Below are 22697 nucleotides of genomic sequence, written 5' to 3' on the forward strand. Positions count from 1 at the left end.
TCTCCTATTATGGTTGCAGCGATAGCCGCAACCTAGTAAAGAGCGAACCCCGGCCAGGAGCAACCGGAAGGTTAAAACACGTTTAAAAGACTGTCTAGTGACAAAGAATCGCTATGTAAAGTTGATTAAGATATGGCAAATTTCGATTAATCTTCATAGTTAAATGTTATTTTGAAAACAAATTTAAAAGGAATTTCCGAAAAGAGCCAAAAACCCAAGGCTGTATACAGGGGGGGGGGGGTGCGAGTGGTTACGGGGTTTGCTCCCACAAAAAGACTTTTGTGTGACTCGTAAAATTATAACAACATTTTATATAAACTAACTTTTGATCCATTTTTAAAAGTTCATTTTATAGACCCCCCCCCCTGAAAAAAAAACTAGGGAATGTCTTTGTGGAAACACCTCGACAATGGCACTGGATTAAAAAGAAAGGTAGCTCCGCCATTTGAATCACCGTTGTCTAAAGCCCTATACAGGAAATTTACAGCCCCCCACCTTCAACCACAAGGAAAACACCTTCAACAACTTTGCGTGGGTAGCACTTTTTTTCTGATTCCTTTTTTTTTCGTCGCTAGCACGGCACTGGAAAACAGATAATTATTTAAGGGGTCATTTAAGAGTTAGTTTTTATACCTACTCACTTTTTATAAATTCAACTTGATAAAGTCATCACAAAGTGCCACATTGCACTCTAAAAGTGCGATATGGATCTCATTTCTAAAATGGAAAGGCTGGGTGGGGCACTGGAACACGAAAGAGAGCTTTTTAAGGACTCGTTCAAAAGCTAATTTTTATTATCTAATCGCCTTTTATAAATATACCTTTATAAAGTCACCCAAAAAAGTGAACTCTGGGTGCCATTTCCGGAACGGAAAAGCTGAAAAGAATGAAAAGGGTATTATTATAATCGCCATGACTGAAAACCCAGAAACTGGGTTTAAATCCTCCTCTTCTATATTTGTCTATAGTACAATTATCATCAAAATTTATTCAAATTTTGTCTAATAAATATTAATATCAAGCCAAAATCATGATTCTGAAGGAGAAAATCGAAAAAAGATTTGCAAATATTCCTTTTAATAATCAATAAAAAAGATATTTATCAATTAAAACAAACAGGAAATTAATTTAAAAAACTTTTTTCACACAGGAAGTTTTTCAAAGAAAAGTAAACAGTTATATTAAGCCTAAAACAAGTGAAAATAAAGTTGAATAGTAATTCAAGTGACATAGGGGGCGTTAGTAATAGGTGTATTCCTATTTTCTGTAGTTTCTGTTCATTTAAAGTTTAACTTAATTATTAATTGTATTTTTCTTTTGCTTTAAGTTTCACTTATTATTGATAATGATTCATTTTCATTTATACTTGAATTATTTATTTTAGCCCGTCTTAGGTTTAATGTAGCTCCTAATTTTTCTTCGAAAAACATTTTTGGAAAAGGTTCTTTTTAATTAATCAAACATATTGTGGTAACAAACTGTAAGTAAGAAGCGATTCGGCCCAATTGTAGCCAAAACTCTAAAAAAATAAATTTTGATAACAATTAGTGCATACAAAGAATTGGCTTTTTATGCTAATTCCAAATATATAAAATTAATTATGCTTAATACTATCAATCAGAAACTACGAGACTGAGAATATTTGCCTGATTTTCAAAGGGGGCGGGGGGGGACGTTAAGTGATCTCAACGAGATTCAGCATTTCAGAGACTATCAACAAAGATGAGGATTTTTTTTGCTAGAAGATGCGTGTTTATTTGTTGTTTTTTTTTTACCGGGGTGATAGTATAGAAACAATTGTCCTCGAAGATAAGAGATGGCTCATTTGAATGGAAATCCGAAGTTCTAGTGCCCTTTTAAGTGACCAAAAAGATTGGGGAGCAGCTAATTCCTCTCCAACCCCCCTTTTTTCTCATAAGACATTCAATCAAAAGTTTAAGTAGCCATTTGGTTCAGCATAGTTGAAAGGTCCGATAACTAGGCCTCTGGGGATGACATAACCCCCGTAACCCCTAAGGAAAGGGCTGAAAGTTATGATAATGGCCCATTGTTTACATATAGTATTTGTAATTGGAAATCGGAGCAATTTTTTTGTGAGTGGTGGGGAAGGGATTCTCCACGAGAGAACTTTTCGTGAGGAGGAAAATTAAGATATATGGCGTCCGCAATCACGATGAAGGAAATGACGTAGGAAAAGACAAGAAAGCCCTTGCTCTTAAGATAGCCAGGTTGTGTTCAACCTTCTCACTCTTCGTTACCACAGTCAGCTTAGAACACTGTAGGCCTACCTTTGGATTAAAAGACAATATCTCACCCACTCAGTTAATTAAGCAGCTTTATTACATTTATCATTATATTGATACTTTATATTTTACTTTTTTTAGGTTTTTGTACTTAGGGTTAGTGAAACTTAGCAGACTGCAACTTCCCGGTTCTTCATCGTCCTTTGCTCCCCTTCATCCCCAAATCGTATCTTATATATATCTCAAGTTGGGCATTTTGACCAAATGCGGAAAAGGTTCAAAAAATGTGCCTCCGACGGTCACGTCATACGTGAAAGACAAGGAGTAATGAGCAATAAAATATGAAAATAGCCCATTTAAAACAATGGCCTGAAAAACAAAGATAGATTTTTAAAAAAACATGTCCGTGAAAAGCAAAGAGCGAATTTATACGTTACATTAGAAAAAAAGCTTGTACAGAATTTCAAACCTAAAAAGAGCAGAAAATAAAACCTAATAATTAATAGTTATGAGTGAAAGAAACTTCAAAAACAGAAATTATACTGAACAATGCAAACACACTTAAAACAAACAGAATTTACCACAAGTTCTATAGTCATATTATCCCCTCGAACACCCCAAAGGCCTAAACCACCATTTACACTTTACTCGGAATAAAATAAAACGTTTGTGATAATTAATTTCGCTTAGCTTCTTTAAAAATACCCTTATTTTTGTCATATTTTCCTTCCTTTCAAATATACACTATAGAAAAAAATAAATTGGCTAAACAAAACTTTCCAAGCAACCTCCTCTTATTTGATAAAGTACAATTGACTATCTAGCCTTCTGAAGAGTCTCGGGATAGAATAGCATACCTACCTGTTTGTTGTAATTTCAGTTTGTTTTGAAGTTGGTTTCTTCGTTAGTTGTACTTTCTGTTGGTTTTAGGTTAAGTTTTTTATCAGCCAAGTTCTACTTACTTTAAGTTTGAATTTTCTTTATTTTGTGTAGAAGAACTTTTTTTATTCCAAGAAAACATAGACACGTACACCTAAATTGTTCCTTCTTTTCTATGGGATTTTTTTACTAACCCTATGGAAATCCTACTCTCTCCTTGTGTATATTAAATAAAAAAAAACAAGGTTTTTTTAACTGAAAGTAAGAGCGACGTTAAAACTTAAAACGAACAGAAATTATTCCGTATATAAAACGGGCTGTGTCCTCCTCAACGCCTCGCTCTTTACGCTAAAGTTTTTTATCGTTTTAAAAAATAGAGTTGTGAGTAAGTCAAACTCTAGCGTAAAGAGCGAGGCGTTGAGGAGGGAACAGCCCCTTTCATATACGGAACAATTTCTGTTCGTTTTAAGTTTTAACGTCGCTCCTTACTTTCAGTAAAAAAAAACTTGTTTTTTTAATTTAATTTTTGAACCTTTTTGAATTAATGCAAGTTTTGATTCTGGCTCACCATACATGAATAATTAAAACAAAATTTGCACATTAATTTTACTTTTATTTGGTTAAATGGCTTTCTCGAAAGTTGCTTAATTTTATTTACGAACGTTTTTATTAGTAATAAATATATGTAACTTACGAGTTAACATACGTAACGAACTTCTATGTTCGTAGATTTTCAATACGTAGGCCTATATTAGGGGGTTCGCCTCCTAGCCAATACCTCGCTCTTTACGCGAAAATTCGAATTTTGTTCAAATTCTTTTAATATGACCTCTTAAACACAATGGCCGTTAATTAGAACAAACAGCTCTTATGAAAGTACTAAAAAATCTTTGGCTTAAAGAGCGAGGTCTTGACTAGGGGGCGAACCCAATCATACACGTAATATTTTCTGTTCGTTTTAAGTTTTGATGTCGCTCCTTACTTTCAGTTGAATAACTTGTTGTTTTTTTTATTTATTTTCTGATCTTTTTTTAAATAATGCTAGGAATTCCGGCGCCCCCTTCATAGCAATGTCCCTTACCCCATGAAAACTTCCTCCATGGAAAGATCCTCCCATATAACCCCCGACCCCCCCGACCCGAAAAATTATCCCTGAAAACGTCTGTATACTTCCCAATAACTAACACTATATGTTAACATTGGGTGAAGTTCATAACTTTCAGCCCTCCCCCCGGGGACTTTGGGGAATTAAGTCATCCTAAAAGACATAGTTGTCATATTTCCGACCATGCTGAACAAAATGGCTATCTCAAAATTTTGATCGGGTGACGCTGGGAAAAAATGAGCGTGGGAGGGGGCCTAATTACCCTCCATTTTTTTGTCACTTAAAAAGGGCACTAGAACTTTCAATTTCCCTTCCAATAAGCCTTCCTACGATATACTAGGACCACTGAGTCGATACGATTACCCCTGGGAAAAAAAAAAAAACAAATAAACACGCATCCGTGATCTTTCTTCTGGCAAAAAATGCAAAATTCCACATTTTTGCAGATAGGAGCTTGAAACCTCTAAAGTAGGGTTCTCTGATACGCTGAATCTGTTGGTGTGATTTTCATTAAGGTTCTATAAGTTTTAGGGGTCTTTCCCCTTTTTTCGAAAATCAGCCAAGTTTTCTCAGGCGCGAAACTTTTGATGGGTATGACAGTTCGTTACCACATTAGGGGGCTTATTTTCAAAACGAAATAGCAAGAAAATGTTGGAGTGAGATTAAAATTTCCTTGTAAGAGTGGCATGTCACGCTTATTTAGGATTTAGCTTACGATGTGTATCCTTTCCCACAGCCCTCCAAGCGCTAGATACAGACACGGATTAAAATTGTGTCCATCGTCATGATGTGTAACTACTATATTTTACTATCAGAAGTTTTTGTCCGATTTATAGAAAGTTGTTGTGACCATTGAATTTTTTAAACTCCTGGATATAATAGAATTATAATACTGACTACTACTCTGCATATCCTCCCTCCTCCTATGTACGGGTACCATATCTTTTAAAGCTTTTTTTTAACTAGAAACTTATGTCGGAAAGGCATGAACAATTTAGGATTCAGCCTACAAAATACATTTTTCGCATTATTATACAAGCACTGAATTCACAAACGGGTTGAACATAAATGGTATTAATCTATAATTACCACTGGTTACCACCCAATCTCTTCTCTCTTGCTCTAAATTAAAGAAAACTAACGTCTAGCGTAATCTTTAGATGTTCACATTCCTGGGTATGCATTCAGGATGACACTAACTTCTGTATCCTTCTTATTTATTCCAGACTTCATATTTTACACATATATCCTTTAACAACCAAATTCTCCCGCGAATACAGTCTGCGCCTTGCAAAATGCCGCAGAATATCCAAACCACTAAGGAAAAAGTATCTAATATATGACGTCAGTCCTCTACAATAACATCACGTCTAAAATGCTGATCAATGGGTTCCTTGAGCGAAGCAAAGTAACATTCTAACCTGGGACCATCTCAATTAGTTGGAAATTTGAAGAACTAAAAGGTAAGATGGAAATTAGAAGGTCAATCATTTTTAAAATTGCTTCTCATGCCAAAGAGAATGGGGAGGGGGAGATTAACACCCTCCATGATCTTATGAGGATCCTTCAGAAAAGTTAAAATTTTAAAAGCATTTCGAAAAAAAATAACGAACAATACTAAAACCTAAAACGATCAGAAGCAGAGTGTACGGCTATAGTTCAATACTTTAAGCAAACAGAAATTATTTTGAATGAAAATGTTAAACCTAAAACAAAAATTAAAATGAGCAATGAACTAAAACCTAAAACAATCAGAAATGAAGATAAATATGAGCTTGGCTAAAGACTCCACAAATCCAATAGAGACTAGAGTGCCATTTGCGCTTTGCTGAAAAGGATAGGCTATATATTTCAGAAAGCTGAAACCATTTGTCATAACATCAACTAAATCAAACAGTTCGTGGTAACGAACTGTGGCTCAATAGTAACCGAAACTCTAAAAAACAGAATTTTGATACCAATACATCAAAAGAATCAGAATTTTTATGCTGATTTCAAATATATAAGTTTCATTAAGTTTAGTCTTACCCATCAAAAGCTAAGCGCCTGAGAAAATTTGCCTTATTTTCGAAAAAAGGGAGAAACAACCTGTAAAAGTCATAGAACTTCAATGAAAATCAAACCATCAGATTCAGCGTACCAGAGAACCCTACTATAGAAGTATCAAGCTCCTATCTTAAAAAATGTGGAATTATGTATTTTTTGCCATAAGAAAGATCACGGATGCGTTTTTGTTTTTTTTTTTTTTTTTTTTTTTGCTTTTTTATTTCCCCGGGGGTGATTGTATTGATCCAGTAGTCCTAGAATATCGTGAAAGGGTTCATTCAAACGGAAATTAAAAGTCCTAGTGCTCTTTTTAAGTGACCAAAAAAATTGGAGGGCAACTTGGCCCCCTCCCACGCTCATTTTTCCCCGAAGTCACCCAATCAAAATTTTGAGATAACCATTTCGTTCAGCATAGTCAAAAATCTAATTAATATGTCTTTGAGGATGACTTAATCCCCCACAGTTCCCAGCTGCAAGTTATAAACTTTGTCCATTGTTTACATATAGTATTGGTAATTGGGAAGTGTACAGGCGTATTCAGGAGGAATTCTTTCTGGTGGAGGGGGGGGGGGGTCGGAGTAGGGTTTAGGGGAGAATCTTTCCATGGAGGACGTTTCTTTGGGGGAAGGGACATTTCTATGAAGGAGGCGACAGATTTCCCGGCACTATTTAAAAAACGCTCAGAAATTAAATAAAAAAACAAGTTTTTTTCAACTGAAAGTAAGGAGCAACATTAAAACTTAAAACGAACAGAAATGATTACGTATATGAGGGGGTTCGTCCCCTTGTCAATACCTCGCTCTTTACGCTAAAGTTTTTTAGTACTTTCAAAAGAGCTATCTATTCTAATTAACCGACCTTTGTGATTCAGGGTTTCGTGATTCGAACAACATTCGAAATTTAGCGTAAAGAGCGGGGCATTGAGGAGGGGACAGTCTCTTTCATATACCGAATAATATCTGTTCGTTTTAAGTTTCAATGTCGTTCCTTACTTTCAGTTAAAAAAAAAAACTTGTTTTTTTTATTTAATCAACAACAAAACGCCACAATGCTGAACTTTAATGCTGAACTTTTCTTATACTAAATACATTTGTGACTTTCAATTTAATTTTAATATTTAAAAAGGAAATTTTTCGTTATTTTTATTATTTAAAACGGACACTTTTTGTGAACGCTTTAGCTTTACAATAAACTTAGTTCGAAGTATGGAAAATTAAAACCTAAATACAAAATTTTAAACTGCAATAGGTAATTTTGAAGCAATTTGTTTAGTTTGCCCAAAAAAAAAATTTTGAATTGCCGAACCAATAAGTGATTCGTTAATTATTTTCCCATAGTTTTGAAAGAATCTGTTTAAAAGGAAGAAAACATCGATGACGATTTATTACAGGCTAGACAAATGAAAATAGATCCATTGTTCAAAAGACAATGAAATATAGCATAAAAAAGGATTCCTGTAAGTTTAAGCAACTGTTTTCCAACTCTATGATGAACAAATACGAACTGATTAGAATAGACTTCGTTCTCAGTAAAACATAACAGAAACTATTGTCTTTAGGGTGGTTTGTAGAGGGGGACTGCAATAACAGTATTATAATGCTGTTGTTTTCTTCTGTTCGTTTTAAGTTTACCTTGCTGTATGAATTTAGTTTTGCTCATTTTTGGTTTTGAGTTGCTCTCCTTTACTTTAAAAATCTTTTTTTGGGAAAAGTCCCCTGAAAGAGTGCGGTGACTCCTTTTGGTCTAAACTCATCAAAAATATTCCAAGTCTGGTAACTGTTTTTGGTATGAATTGTTATTTTTCTGCCTTACCAGTTTCAAGCCAATTGGACACCAGAATTTTTTTCGTGAATTTGCGTCGTTTTGTCTGAATTACGATCTCCAAGGCAAAATGTGACCGAATTAGGGTATATGGAGCAAATCAGGGTACATGGAACTCTAGGTGTTTAAAGGGTCGCGGCTCAAACTTATACCTTCAACCATACAGATTCGACTTCCTTAGAAGATTCTGGTGTTAACAAGGTGTGACATGTCTCTTTTTGTTGTAAAATGTATCTGTGAAAAACAGGTTTACTGCATGGTTTGGGGCCATTCCCCTCGGGGCTTCGTGGGCTGATCAAAAGAGGATACCCTATATCCCTTGCTTCATCTTTCTAAGCAAAGAAAACATAAGAATGTTTTTACAGTAGCGAGGCTAGTCTCCTGTACATCTCGGTGCAGCACGAGAATGAAAATGTTTCCAATGATATGAAACCTGAGTGCCAGTATACAAGCAGTCTGTGTGAGAACAAGTTGCAAACTATGTTACTGAAGAACAACTTTTAGGTTAGGTAGATTATCACTGTATATTTCTATTGTTAAAGCCCTGAAAGAAAAAACCGTCTTGTGTAGTCTTGAGTTGAAGATTGGACATCTATTCTAATATGACCACACGTTTAAAAGTTTTTTCAAGGTCTCACAGATTTAAAAAAAAAAAAACTCAAACCTTCTTGCAGTTCTTCAATAATCTTCATTCACTTCAACTGTATTTTGCTCCTCTATTTAATCTGCCCTACCCCAAAATGTATTCCTTAATATGAGTTTGAATGCGAGGCCAACCTAGAAATATTTTTCTACATAAACCCTATAGGTTTAGGTTTCATTATTCACAACCAATATATTTATTATTAGAACATTTCAAATTCACCCATATACAAACATTTCAAATTGCCTAGACAGTTTCTAATAACCTGGCAAGTTCTCGGTGAATCCCTAAAGCCCTAATATATATATATATATATATATATATATATATATATATATATATATATATATATATATATATATATATATATATATATATATATATATATATATATATATATATATATATATATATATATATATATATATATATATATATATAGGCCTATATATATATATATTTGGTTGTTCTGACCAAGGCCCACCACGACCATCATTTACCAGAACCCATAAAATCAAAATTTTAAGACAGCTATTTTATTCAGCATTGTTGAAAAGTCCAGTAATTATGCCTTTGCACGTGTAAACCACCACAGCCATCAGAGCAAGGGCAGTAAGATAGGCAATTCATTCATTGTTTACATATAGTATATGTTATTAAGAAAGGTGGGCATGTTCAACCTTTACTTTCCAAAAAGAAGAAAGGCATTTAGGTAAGCCTTCCAGAGAATATTAAGGTGAGTGATGAACTAAATCAAAACATGTTATGTGCATACGGGTTGTACGAAGAGCGTAACTCAAGAGTGACAAAGTATGTTAATTTGGAATTTTCAGGAAATGATAAGGGAGATAATCGGTTGACCAAAAAGGCAATATTTGCATGCTTCTACTACTACTACAACTACCACCACTACTACTACTACTACCACTAAAACTACTGATTCTGTAGCAAGTATTACCAAGGATGAGGATATTGCAATGAACATCTGAGGAAACGTTAAGGTGAAACTTCTGGAGTATCATGAGGGGGATGTTCAAATGACCAAAAGGCATCATGTACGTGCTACTACTGTTATTAATTACGGCTGGTACTACTGCTACTACTACTGCTAATACAAAACTATGACTGCTACTTGTTCTCTTACTACTACCACTACCACTATGATACTAGTAATATTAAGGCTAAGTCAATGAAGGTAAAAATTTGAGAGAATATTTAGGGGAAATTTGAACTAAAGATAGTATGTGCATGCAGATTGTCAAAAGGACGTGAATGCCATGGCAACAGCTAATTTTATCAGGTTGAAACTTCCAAGACTTGATGAGAGGGTTGTCCAACTGGCCAATAGGCAATATATGAATACTACTGCTGATACTAGTACTAGTACTATTAATACTACAACTAGTACTACTAATACTACTACTGTGACTACTATTACAACTATGCCTAAGGGTTGAAGGTGACGTTTTCAGTATAGAAGGTGAACTGAATCACAACACACCATCTGTGTGCATTTTGTCAAAAGGACATATCAGCAGCATCTTAGGAATACTTTGGTGTGTGAATTTGAAACTTACAGGACTTGTTGTTGTGGGGGATGCTGAACTAACCAAAACACAATATTTTCATCATAATGCTACTGCTTCTACTCATACTGTACTACAACTACTACTACTGCTACTAAAGTTAAGGGTATTAGTGCGAAAATTTTGGGGAATACTGAAACTGTTGAACTAAATCAAAACACATTATGCCTAAACAGGTTGTCAAGAGAACATATCAGCAATGCTTCAAGAACAGTTGATGGTATTAAGTTGAAACTTTCAGCATGTATTGAATAGGATGTTGAAGAAACCAAAAGCACAATACACATACTGCTACCAATGCTACTACTGTAATTACAACTATTGCTACTATGCAAGCTAAGGGTATTAAGGTGAAGCTTTCAAGGAACATTTAGGTGGTTGTTGAACTAAATCAAAAACAAGTATGAGCCTGTAGATTGCAAAAGGGTTAAAAAGCAATATCTTAAGAATGGCATACATCATTAAGTTAGACCTTTCAGGGTAAGTTGTGGCGGATTTTAAACTAGCCAGAAGGCACTATGTATATACTACTAATACTACTACTACAGTTACTGTAACTTATGATGCTAAGGGTAGTAAGGTGAAACTTTTAGGAAACATTTAAGGGAAATTGTAATGAAACAAAAAAACCATATGGATGCAGGTTTTCAAAAGGGCATATACGCAATATCATAGACAGTGTTGCCCTGTCATAGCTAGGACTATCATTCCAAACTTTTAAAGGAGCTAATTTGACTGGAAATCAAAAGTTCTATTGTCCTTTTTAAGAGTCAAAAGTGATTGGATGGCAAGAAGCCCTCCTCCCAAGCCCATTAATTTTCTAAACACATCCAATCAAAATTTTGAACCATCCATTTTGTTCAGCACAGTTGAATAGTCCAGTAAGTATGTCTCTGAGGATATTGGGTATGTCAACCCCTCATAGTTATGCAATTTGACCATTATGCTTTAAAACTAAATCAAAAGTCACTATGTGTATGCTGGTTGCCAATAAGACATTTCAGCAATAAACAACTGAGGGCATTTTGTTAAAACTTTCAGGGATACTAGTATTACTACTTCTGCTCTTACAATTTAACTACATCAAAAGAGTGTAAATGTACCCTGGTTTTCAAAAAGCATAGAAAGAATTTTTTTGGGAAAGGTATTAAGTTTTATTTTTCAGGTGAACTTGAGGAGGTACAAAACTAAACTAAACAATAGTATTTGTGTCAATATTTTCAAAAGGGTTATGTTGTTAAAGATTGTTGAAAAAGTTTCTCCACCATACAAATAGCAAACCTAACTATGGATTCTTATAGAAATTAAATAAAAAAAACAAGTTTTTTAAACTGAAAGTAAGGAGCGACATTAAAACTTAAAACGAACAGAATTTATTCTGTATCTGACAAGGGCTGGCCCCGCAACACCGCATCAAGATTAACGAATCAGTTTTTTATTTTTTAAAAAAACAGATTTGTGAGACAGAGTAAAACTTTAGCGAAAAGAGCGAGGCGGTGAGGAGGGGACAGCCCCTTTCATAATTGCATAAAAATTTAACTTTTCTTTTGCTAAATGGATGTCTCTAAATTTGGTTAGGACGTAATTTACAAATTAACTTACGTAACTAACTTCTATATTCGTATATTTTTCTTCTGGCAAACAATACAAAGTTGCAGATTTTTGCAGATATGAGCTTGAAACCTATGTGATAGGGTTTTCTGATACGCTGAATCTGACGGTGTGATTTTCATTAAAATTCTTTCACTTGTAGGGGATGTTTCCCCCCTCTTTAAAAAATCGGGTAAATTTTCTCAGGCTCGTAGCCTTTGATGAGTAATACTAAACTTAATAAAATTTATATATTTAGAATCAGCATTATAAACACATTCTTTTGATACTTTTATTGACATCAAAATTCCGTTTTTAAAAGTTTTGATTACTATTGAGCCGTATCGCTTGTTTTTTTTATTGTTTTTTTTTTATTACGTATATGGTATTACGTATATGAGGGGGTTCTCCCCTTAATCAATACCACACTCTTTACGTTAAAAGTTAAAAAAAATTTTGATTCACAAACCCCTGAATCACAAAGGCCGTTTAATTAGAATAGATAGCTCTTTTTAAAGCACTAAAAAAAACTGTAGCTTAAAGAGCGAGGTATTGACTTGGGGGAGAACCCCCTCAGATACGTTATAATTTCTGTTCGTTTTAAGTTCTAATGTTGCTTCTTACTTTCAGTTGAAAAAACTTTCTTTTTTTTATTTAATTTCTGATCATTTTTTAAATAATGCATGGAAATCCGGCGCCCCCTTCATAGAAATGTCCCTTACCCCAAAGAAACAACCTCCACGGAAAGATTCTCCAGAGTAACCCCCTCCTCTAGCCCCCCCTCCAGAAAAAAATCCTTCCTGAAAATGTCTGAATACTTCCCAATAACCAATAAATAATGCTGGCAAGTCCGGCGCCCCCTTCATGGCAATTTCCCTTCCCCCATGAAAACTTCCTTCATGGAAAGATCCTCCAACATAACCCCCAACCCCCCCCCCACTACCAGAAAAAAACCCTCCTGAAAACTTCCGTATACTTCCCAATAACCAATACTATATGTTAACATTGGGTAAAGTTCATAACTTTTGGCCCTCCCCCTGGGGACTTCGGGGGATTAAGTCATCCTAAAAGACATTTTTATCATATTTTCGACCATGCTGAACAAAATGGCTATCTCAAAATTTTGATCGGGGGACTTGGGAAAAAAATAAGCGTGGGAGGGGGCCTAGTTGCCCTCCATTTTTTTGGTCACTTAAAAAGGACACTAGAACTTTTAATTTCCGTTCCAATGAGCCCTCCCATGATATTGTAGGACCACTGGGTCGATACGATCACCCCTGAAAAAAAAACAAATAAACAGACATCCGTGATCTTTCTTGTGGCAAAAAATACAAAATTCCACATTTTTGCAGATTGGAGCTTGAAACATCTAAAGTAGGGATCTCTGATACGCTGAATATGATGGTGTGATTTTCATTAAGGTTCTATAACTTTTAGGGGGTCTTTCCCCCTTTTCTTGAAAATCAGCCAAATTTTCTCAGACGCGTAACTTTTGATGGGTAGCACTAAACTTGATGAGTTATATATTTGATATCAGCATTGAAATCTGATTCTTTTGATGTATCTATTGGTATCAAAAACCCGTTTTCTAGAGTTTCTGTTACCATTGAGCTGGGTCGCTCCTTACTTACAGTTTGTTACCACAAACTGTTTGAAAAAATATAAAATATTGTTTTCTTTTTCCATGAAAAAGAATATGTCAATAAAACACAAAAGAAATTAATTTAAAAAAAAATTACCACAAAAGTTTTTTAACGAAAAGTAAAGAGTTCCATTAAATCAAAAATGAGCAAAAATAAAGTCAAATAATCTTCCAATCATAAAACTACCATAAATAACCGCCATGAATAAATTAAACCAAAAACGAACAGATTTTACAATAAATAACCAAGTCAAACTCAAAACAAGCAGAAATTAACATGTTTAGGGCTGACAATCCCCATTCTTTCTCAAAACCAGAACATAATTTGCATTTTATTGAAAACAAAACACATTTTAAATATTTTCACTTCTTTAATATTAATAAATCAGAAATTATTATGACTTTAAGGAATAAACATCAGTATATTAACATTAAACTGAAAATCTACATTAATTTTTTTTTTTTTTTTTTTTTTTTTTTTTAGTAAAGTACAAATTATGTTCTGTTCTTGAGAAGTCATGGGGATTGTCAGCACTACTCATGTTAATTTCTGCTCGTTTTGAGTTTGACTTGGTTATTTATTGTAATTTCTGTTTGTTCTGGGTTACATTTATTTATTAATGGCAATTTGTGGTAGTTTTACGCTTGGAAGATTATTTGACTTTATTTCAACTCTTTTTTGGTTTAATGGAGCTCTTTACTTTTCTTTGAGAAACTTATTTTGTGGAAAGTTTTCAAAATTAATCTACAGAAAAAAACGGGAAATCTGTTTAGTAGCAATCTGGAAACAATCTAAGAGAGTGGCTTTTCTGAAGGAAACATCATAATAAAAAGAAAAGCGTTGCACCATTATATTTCCCAATTCAGTAACTTCCATACATAATATTTACTACTGTGATAATGCAACCTGCTCTCTGATAATCCTAGATATAACCCTATGCTATAGACTATACAAAACAATAAATATACAAGGCTACTAATGAAAGCCTTACTTTGTAATGTGTATTGTGTTTCTTTCAATCAGATTCCAGTGGTTTGTTTCATTGTTATCCACATTTAAAAACGATTTTTAAACAATATTTTATTCTGATCCCAATCTTCCACAATGAGGTAATACTGCTGTCAAGTAAAGAATACAGATACCTGTCAACAAAGACATACAACACATCAAGCAATGAAAACAAAAAACATATTATTTAGGGCATCTAAAAAGACGGACTCGCTATCTAGAGAGCGCATCAGCTAACATCCTAGATTAGTGAGTCTGTAGGAGACACTATTACAAAAATAAGTAGTACCATTAGATTCCTTATTCTATATTTTTTTCAAATATCATATCTCAAGTCTGACAATGCCCCCTCCCCTGATGGTCTCAGATATTGCCCAAGGATATAAAAGACTAAAAATTAAAACAATGTGACTCTTACTTTGTAATACGCAGGCAATTTCTATTCATCAGATTATCATGTTTCCTCCCACTGTTATTCACATTTTCAAACAATATTTTATCCATCAATCCTATTGTAATCACTTGGTGGACTCTTTGTTAACATACTATAAGTAAGTAAGTAAGTTTATTTGTAACCCACAATATAAAATAAATGCAGAGTAAAAAAAAAAAAATAATATAATCCACAAGGAAATAATAAGGAAAACGCAAGACAATTAATGTAACAATATCCATAGAATCACTAATCTGGAAAAAAATAAGTGAGGGGATCGCTGGTACATATCTTCCTTGGAGTCTTGGTCTTCAGATCCTTAGTAATGTTGTCAAGCAGCACTAGAGGGTCGATAAGTCCAAAATGAGAAATAATTTTGTGATTTCTGTACCACCTTGGTAAATATAGCAGGAATTTACAATATTTAAAATAGCCTCTCCTTAGCTGAAGATGGTCTTTTATGCGCATTAAAGGCTGCAAACAAGAAAGAAGAAGAATTGTAGGAGAACAAAAACTATGGTAAAGTTTATATAAGCCACTGTGGCTGTACCTCTGTCTATTAGGCGAGATTTTACCATATGAGAAGTGAATACACAGCAGAGCACTAGCAACCAGAGACGAGCATGCAGTTGAAAGTGTATCAGAAAAAGTAATCCCAAGCCATTTCAACTTTGAGACACCCTTGAGTAGCATTGTACCCACATGTAAAGGAGGACCAGGGTTAGAAATATTAAAACACAGAAACTTGCACTTTGAAGCATTTACAGAAAGTCCAATCATACTCAAAGCATTAACCAGAACATTTAGATTCTTTGTGAGGCCTGACCTAGTATGACTAATTAGCAGAATTTCATCAGAATAGGCAATGTGACTAACAGCAATATTTTTTAAAAACACAGTAGGAGACAGCATTTACAAACAGTCTGCAAGCACAGTTTAAAAATATATGGAGACAGCACACCACCTTGCCTGACTCCCTTCTTTACTGAAATAGGCTCGGTTATCCATTTTAACCAAACCAACAAATTGAAATACCAATATTGAAGAACTTTTACAACAGAAGAATTAACTCCTGCTTTAACTAAGCAGTGAAGCACTTGTAAATGTAAAACATTGTCAAAAGTGCCTGAGATATCAACCAAGCAGAAATAGTGGCCTTTTTTGCATTTTTGCCAAGACTAGCAACTGACCAAGTATATGATGGGCTTGAGAACAACCAAAACCGGCTCTGAACCCAAATTGATAATCAGAAAAATCACATTTAGTCAAAACTTCAGGCAATATGGCATACTCAAACAGCTTGCTCATGAAGCAGGAAAAGCAGAACTATTTGGCAGCTCTGCAGACAAAAACATCTTAATAAAATAAAACTATACCTTTAGATTCTTTATTTAATTCTCTTTTCTAATATCATACTTGCATTTCTAACAATACAACCCTCACCTCCCTGATGGTCCCATATATAGCCTTAATAACATATTTCTTTGTTGTTTTTACTTTTGTCATGCATCACATAGCAGGTGGCTCTAGTATTTTCTTGATGAAATCCAGCTTTGACTAGGTTTAATCATTATCCAGTTTTTTTCAGGATTTTTATTATTGAATATGATTTAAAATGAAGGTAATAATATTTGTTTTAGGATTTGTTTTTTCATTTAACCAAGGGCTATATCTGGGACCATCAGGTGAAGGTTCAATGTAAAAACTAACATGATTTTAGAGGAACTTGAAATGGTTGACTGGACCCCCACATCACATAGAAATGCCAATATGTCATGGCAATATTTCAAAAAAAACTATTGATTGATCAAACAGTTTGTGGTAACAAACTGTAAGGAGCAATGCAGCTCAATAGTAACCAAAACTCTATGAAATATAGTCTTGATAACAATGAATACATCAAAAGAATCAAATTTTGATGCTTATTCAAAATATATAGAATCCACCAAGTTTATTGTTACCCATCAAAAGTTACAAGTCTGAAAATATTTGCCAAATTTTTGAAAAAAGGGGGGAAACACCAGCAAAACATCAAGTAATACTAATGAAAATCATACCATCAGATTCAGCATATCAGAGAACACTGCTGTAGAGGTTCCAAGCTCATATATACAAAAATGTGGAATTTTGCATTTTTGCCAGAAGCAAGATCATGGATATGCATTTATTTGTTGTTGGTTTTCTTTCCCAGGGTTGATTGTATCAACTCAGTCGTAAAAGATCATGAGAGGGCTCATTTGATTGGAAATCAAAATTCTAATGCCCTTTTTAAATGACCAAAAATAATGGAAGGCAGGTAGCCCCCCTCCCATACCACCTTTTCCCAAAAGTGGTTCAATCAAAATTTTGAGATAACCATTTTGTTAAGCAAAGTCAAAAGATCTAATAACTATGCCTTTGAGGATGACTTGATCCCCTACAGCCCCTGGGTGAAGGGCTGCAAGCTATGAACTTTGCCCATTCTTTACATATAGTATTGGCTATAGGGAAGTATACAGATATTTTTCATGGGGTATTTTTATGACAGTTGAGGGGGGGGGGGTAAGTATGAGGATCTAACAATGGAGGAATTTTTTGGGGAAAAGGGAAACTTCCATAGAGGGGGAGCTGGATTTCCTGGCATTATTGAAGAAATGAACAGAAATTAAATTAAAAAAAAAAATCAACTGAAAGTAAGGAGCAACACTAAAACTTAAAACAAACAGAAGTCATTACAGATATGAGGGGCTATTCCTCCTCAATTGGAACAAAAATTCAAAATTTGGCATAAAGAGCAAGGTATTCAGGAGGGGGCAACCCTCTCATAAATGTAATAATTCCTGTTTGGTTTAATTTTTAATATTCATAATGTTGCTCCTTACTTTCAGTTGAAAAAACTTGTTTTTTTCAATTTAATCTAAAAAATAAACACTTCTGGGTTAGTTTCATGAAGATGCTAAAGGCTTCACCATACATCCCTATAAACACAGAAGAACAAGAAACAAAAAGAAACCAAAATGTACTAAATAGAAGAAAACATGAACAGAAGAGGATTTCACCAAATATAAACTAGCCAGAAATCAGGTGGTAGGTGAGACCTGTCTTCACTTAGTATGAAGAGAAACTAGCAAATTGCACCAAAGAATATTGAAATCCAATGAACTTCATGAATCTTCCTCATGAAACTTTTGTGAGGAAGACCCCTATGGACAACTTCCAAACCTACCACCTAAGCATATCACTATCCCCATGCCATAGATGACATTCACTACTGCAGAGGTCCATAAATAGTAATCTAAGATCAATATAACTAAAGCAGGAGGTCCATATGGAATCTATACAAGACTCCTGAAAGAAATGGCAAACCAGTTAGCCTCCCCATTAGCTAACATTTTTAAATACCAGAAAAGTCCAAAAAGATTGTATGACTACTAATGTGCTTCCTGTATTAAAAAAGGGAAGCATACAGATGCCAAACACTACAGACCTATCAGTCTGATCTCTGTTCCCTCTAAAACTACAGACAGCACAATAAATGATGCCATCATACAACATCTGATGGCCAAAAAACTTTTACCAAACTGCCAACACAGTTTTAGAAAAGGCAGGTTGATACACGCAAACATGCTATATGCCTATGATGACATTACTAAGCTCATTGATGAAGAGATCCTAGTTGGTCTTTTCCTCCTTGACCAGGCTAAGGCATTTGAGAAGGTCCCACATCATAGACTGAAGCTTAAACTAGAATGCCACCAAATAAAGAAAGAAGTCATTGACTGGGTTATGGGCTTCCTGACAGACAGAACAAAGGTTGTTGTTCTCTATACTTCTGATGGCTCCCTAGTTTACTCTAATCACTACCAGTGAAGAGTAGAATGCCTTAGGGCACTTGACTTGGCCTGACATTCTTAAATATTTATATCAGTGATGGCCTTCATTGCACACAAAATAACCTTCTATGCTGATGAATCCAAACTTACAAGGGCAGCTGATACTGCTGAAACAAGAGCCTATCTGCACAAACATCAGGAAAACCTAGCTCACTGATAAGAAAAGAGGCTGCTACAGTACAATACTGAAAAATGCAAGGGGTTCAACCTAGAGCCTAATAACTGTAAACAACATTAGTCATTGACAAACCCCCAATTCAGCAGCTGCTCCAGTATAAAAACAGCAAAGATATCTCCCTGCAAATGCAGGGAGATATCTTGGTGCCACCAAACGAACATTTTTTAGTCACAACCCATATGTTATAAATAAGCTTTACATTTCTATGGTACGCCCAGTGTTGGGTTTTAGTATGGCACTGGCCTTCTCTCAATTCAAGGGAGATAAACAACTCCTTGAAATTGTCCAGCGGCATGCCAAACAAAAGCCATATAGCTTGAGAACCCTCCCTTACCATGAGAGGCTTGTAGCATTGAAAATTCTAACCCTTCTTTACCAAAGGAAAAAGAGTGATGTCAGCATAGCTTTCAAGCATCTGCAAGCCAATCTTAACTTAACTAGACCCTGATGCTGTGCCAGCAGATCAACTGAACACAGCCAACAAGAGACCTGGTCGACCACCACAAAAGTGTCACTAAACCACCAGCACACCTCAGGCGCTCTGCTGCCAGCAGAGGCAGCGGTGTTTGTCTGACTTTGAATTAATTTTGTGGTAATTCTTTATTGTGTCAACTGCAAAGTCAGAGCTTATTTTTTTCATTTAAAGTGGAGATGGAAGAAAATGATATCAAATTCCCTGGGAAACCATTGAAATATCTTGATAGACCCATGGCCCCCTATTGGGACTTGTTCATTGTCTTGGGTGTTTTGCAATTTCTCATAAGCTACTGGCCTAATTTGGCTTTTGTGTGTGCTTTCTATTAATTAGATTCTTTGGATCTTATTGAATGCCATGGCAAATCTATGACTCAGTTTTCCAATAATTTGAGGTATATCTGAATAATTTTGACATTTTTGTTGTTATCATTGTACCTCTACTCATATCCTTAATTTTTTTTTTTCCTTAACCTTGTTAATAATTAAGTAAATTTTTTTTTTTTTAATGTAAGCTGAGATGTTATCCTATCAAGGTGGTATCCAAAGGGGGGGGGGTAGGGAGGTATTACATTTAAATGATAATATCTTGAAATTTTTTTTATTGAAAGCAGGGATGCCAAAAAGTTATTTTTTTTAATTTAAAGTAGAGATGGTATTTTATCAAGGTGGTATCCAGAGGGGGGGGGGGTTAGGGAGGTATTATATGTAAATGATAATGTCTCAAATTTATTTATTTTTTAAAGCAGGCATGCCAAAAAGTTAATTACTTTTTTAATTTAAAGCAGAGACAGTATCCTATCAAGGTGGTATCCAGAGGGGGGGGGTCCCCTCTTCTTCCCCTCAACCCTAACTGGAGAACCTGAGGAAACTCCAAAAAAAATACCCAAGAAACTACCAGCAGAAGAGAACACTACTACTTCTTTTCCAACCATGTTCCCTCATTTTGGAACTGCCTGAGCAATCAAACCATCTAATCTCAATCCTGGAGTCATTCATGCATGGTCTGGACAGGGACTAGGAACAAAGGGGGTTGTCTACTCTAAGATGCCCCAGAGTCCTTATCCAAACTTTGAAGTCATCACTGGCAGACATCCACCACATGGCTAATATGGGAGTAAAGTTATGAATTTCTTAGAAAAACAAGGAAAAAAGTAAAGATAAAGGCTCTCCCCCCCCCCCTGCAAAATGTGTTAACTAGGAATATTCTCCATATTATGGAGTAGAAATTGTCTTCTTAATATGTTTCCTTGTGCCCAGCTGGACTCCTATGCTTAAAATACAGGTTGGCTAATTTAAAGATTGTATATATATATAGCCTACTTTGTCAAATTAGCCATCTGGTGGTATCCCATCACTGGCAGGTAGCCTATAATTTTGTTGTACTTCATTTATACAGAGGACCTATTTTTCTAGGTTTTGCTTTGGTACTTTTGGCTATCTTGGAAAGGGGTTAGGTTAGGGACATAAAATTTTCAGGGATGGGTCTACAGGCTGAAATGTGTCCTGGGAAGGTATTTTGAAGTACCTACCTCTACTCCTCTTTCTAGAGGGTCTTGACCTTTGATGACCTTTAAGAATCTTTATTATAAAAGTGAAACCTTGCAAAATAGATCTATCACAAAAAATGAGTAGTACAACAAAGTTGTTTTCAGCTTTACAACTTTGCTCAATCCCAATTTATAAGTTTTTAAAGATAGCCTATGCAAATACATTTCCTAAATTAAAAACAAAAAAAAACCATTGAAATGGTTTAAATTCTACTCAAATAACAGGAATTATATTTTCAGAACTAAAACCAGAGAAAAAGAAACAAATAACTCAAAATTAAGGTAAAATGTTGTTTTGTCAAAATTTCAATAGATAGCCTATAGATCGTCATGTAGGGAAATTTCACGACCCTCTAGAGGGAGAAGGAGTGGAGGTAGGTACTTCAAAATACCTTCCCGGGACATACTTTAACCTGTAGACCCATCCCTGAAAGTTTTATTTTTTTAACCTAACCCCTTTCCAAGATAGCCAAAAGTAGCTAAAGTAGAATTTTATCTTTGCTTTTATAACATACAGATTTTAAAGGTTATCAGGTCAATATCTACCATATCATATTATTGAGTTAGGACTAAAGTGAATACACCATTTGATGTCTTTTTTTATGCTGATTATGAATATAATAAGCATTTCTATCGGAAATTAGTTTCAGCCCCCCACCCCCTCTCTATGTCATTTTCGGGTTTGGGTCGGTATCACCGCTATAGGGGGGGGGGGGCTGAAATTCATTTCCAATAGAAATGCTTATTATATTCGTAATCAGCATAAAAAAAGGCATTGAATGGTGTATTCACTTAATTCCTAACTCAATAATATGATTTGGTAGATATTGTCCAGTTATCAAAGGTGAGGACCCTCTAGAGGGAGAAGGAGTGGAGGTAGGTACTTCAAATACTTTTCCGGGACATAGGCTACTTTAACCTCTAGACCCATCCCTGAAAGTTTCATTTTCCTAACTTAACCCCTTTCCAAGATAGCCAAAAGTAAAATTTTAGCATTTTCTGTGGGCTAAATAAATTTTGAAACAATAATAAGCTAACCTACCCTTGACTTAGCCTGTTCCAGGGTTTAATTTGCAATAAAGCTATCTAATTTAATTCAAAATTATGAATTACCAGCAATTTTCTTCAGGCAAATACAAAGTTTTTCCTAAAAGTATAGGCGTAACACAGAGCGAACCTTCTGCTGAATCATAGCCATCCAATCTTTTTTGAAGACAGACATTCCATTTTTACCGGGAATTTATCACGACTTCTTTCCTAAAAGATACTTTTGCCTTCGCCTTTGACGCTTACAGGGTTAGTTCACACTAATAATTACTTCGTATTAAAGCCTTTTCTCGCAATTAATTAAAAAAAAACGTCTGAAAAAGAGGTTTTTCAAAGAGCAGTAAAGAGCCATATTAGACTTAAGAAGCAGTACAAACAAATTGTTATAATATATCAAACTCTAAACGGACATAAATTACTACTAAAAAAAGAAAACGAACAGAAATTAAATAAACACTCTTGAGCTTAATTCTCACTGCCCAGATCGCTGTTCTCATCGACCTGAAAACTGGTCGGATTTTCGTCTCAGGAATTCTGGCCAAATTTTTTCCCCAGATTTTACTATTTTTTGACCAGGTT

General features: G+C 34.8%; 1 protein-coding gene across 4 annotated transcripts in view; it reads right to left on the reverse strand.

Moving 5' to 3' along the window:
* The window catches only part of GlcT (ceramide glucosyltransferase), a 109289-nt gene extending 86984 nt beyond the window's left edge, over positions 1 to 22305 (reverse strand). The window contains exons 1-3 of one of the 4 annotated variants that reach the window (XM_089108494.1): positions 22185 to 22296; positions 8759 to 8871; positions 5317 to 5683 (exon numbers count right to left, since the gene is read on the reverse strand). The gene's annotated coding sequence lies outside the window, so the exon portion shown is untranslated. Of the gene's footprint in view, positions 1 to 5316; positions 5684 to 8758; positions 8872 to 14547; positions 14699 to 22184 lie in introns of all 4 variants that reach the window. The other 3 variants (XM_089108485.1, XM_089085658.1, XM_089085649.1) reach the window with 3 other exon arrangements.
* Positions 22306 to 22697: the final 392 nt, after the last annotated feature.

The sequence above is a fragment of the Artemia sp. Qi Xiang Cuo genome, chromosome 1 (genome assembly GCF_049724085.1).
Source record: "Artemia sp. Qi Xiang Cuo chromosome 1, ASM4972408v1, whole genome shotgun sequence".
Taxonomy (NCBI): Eukaryota; Metazoa; Arthropoda; class Branchiopoda; order Anostraca; family Artemiidae; genus Artemia; species Artemia sp. Qi Xiang Cuo.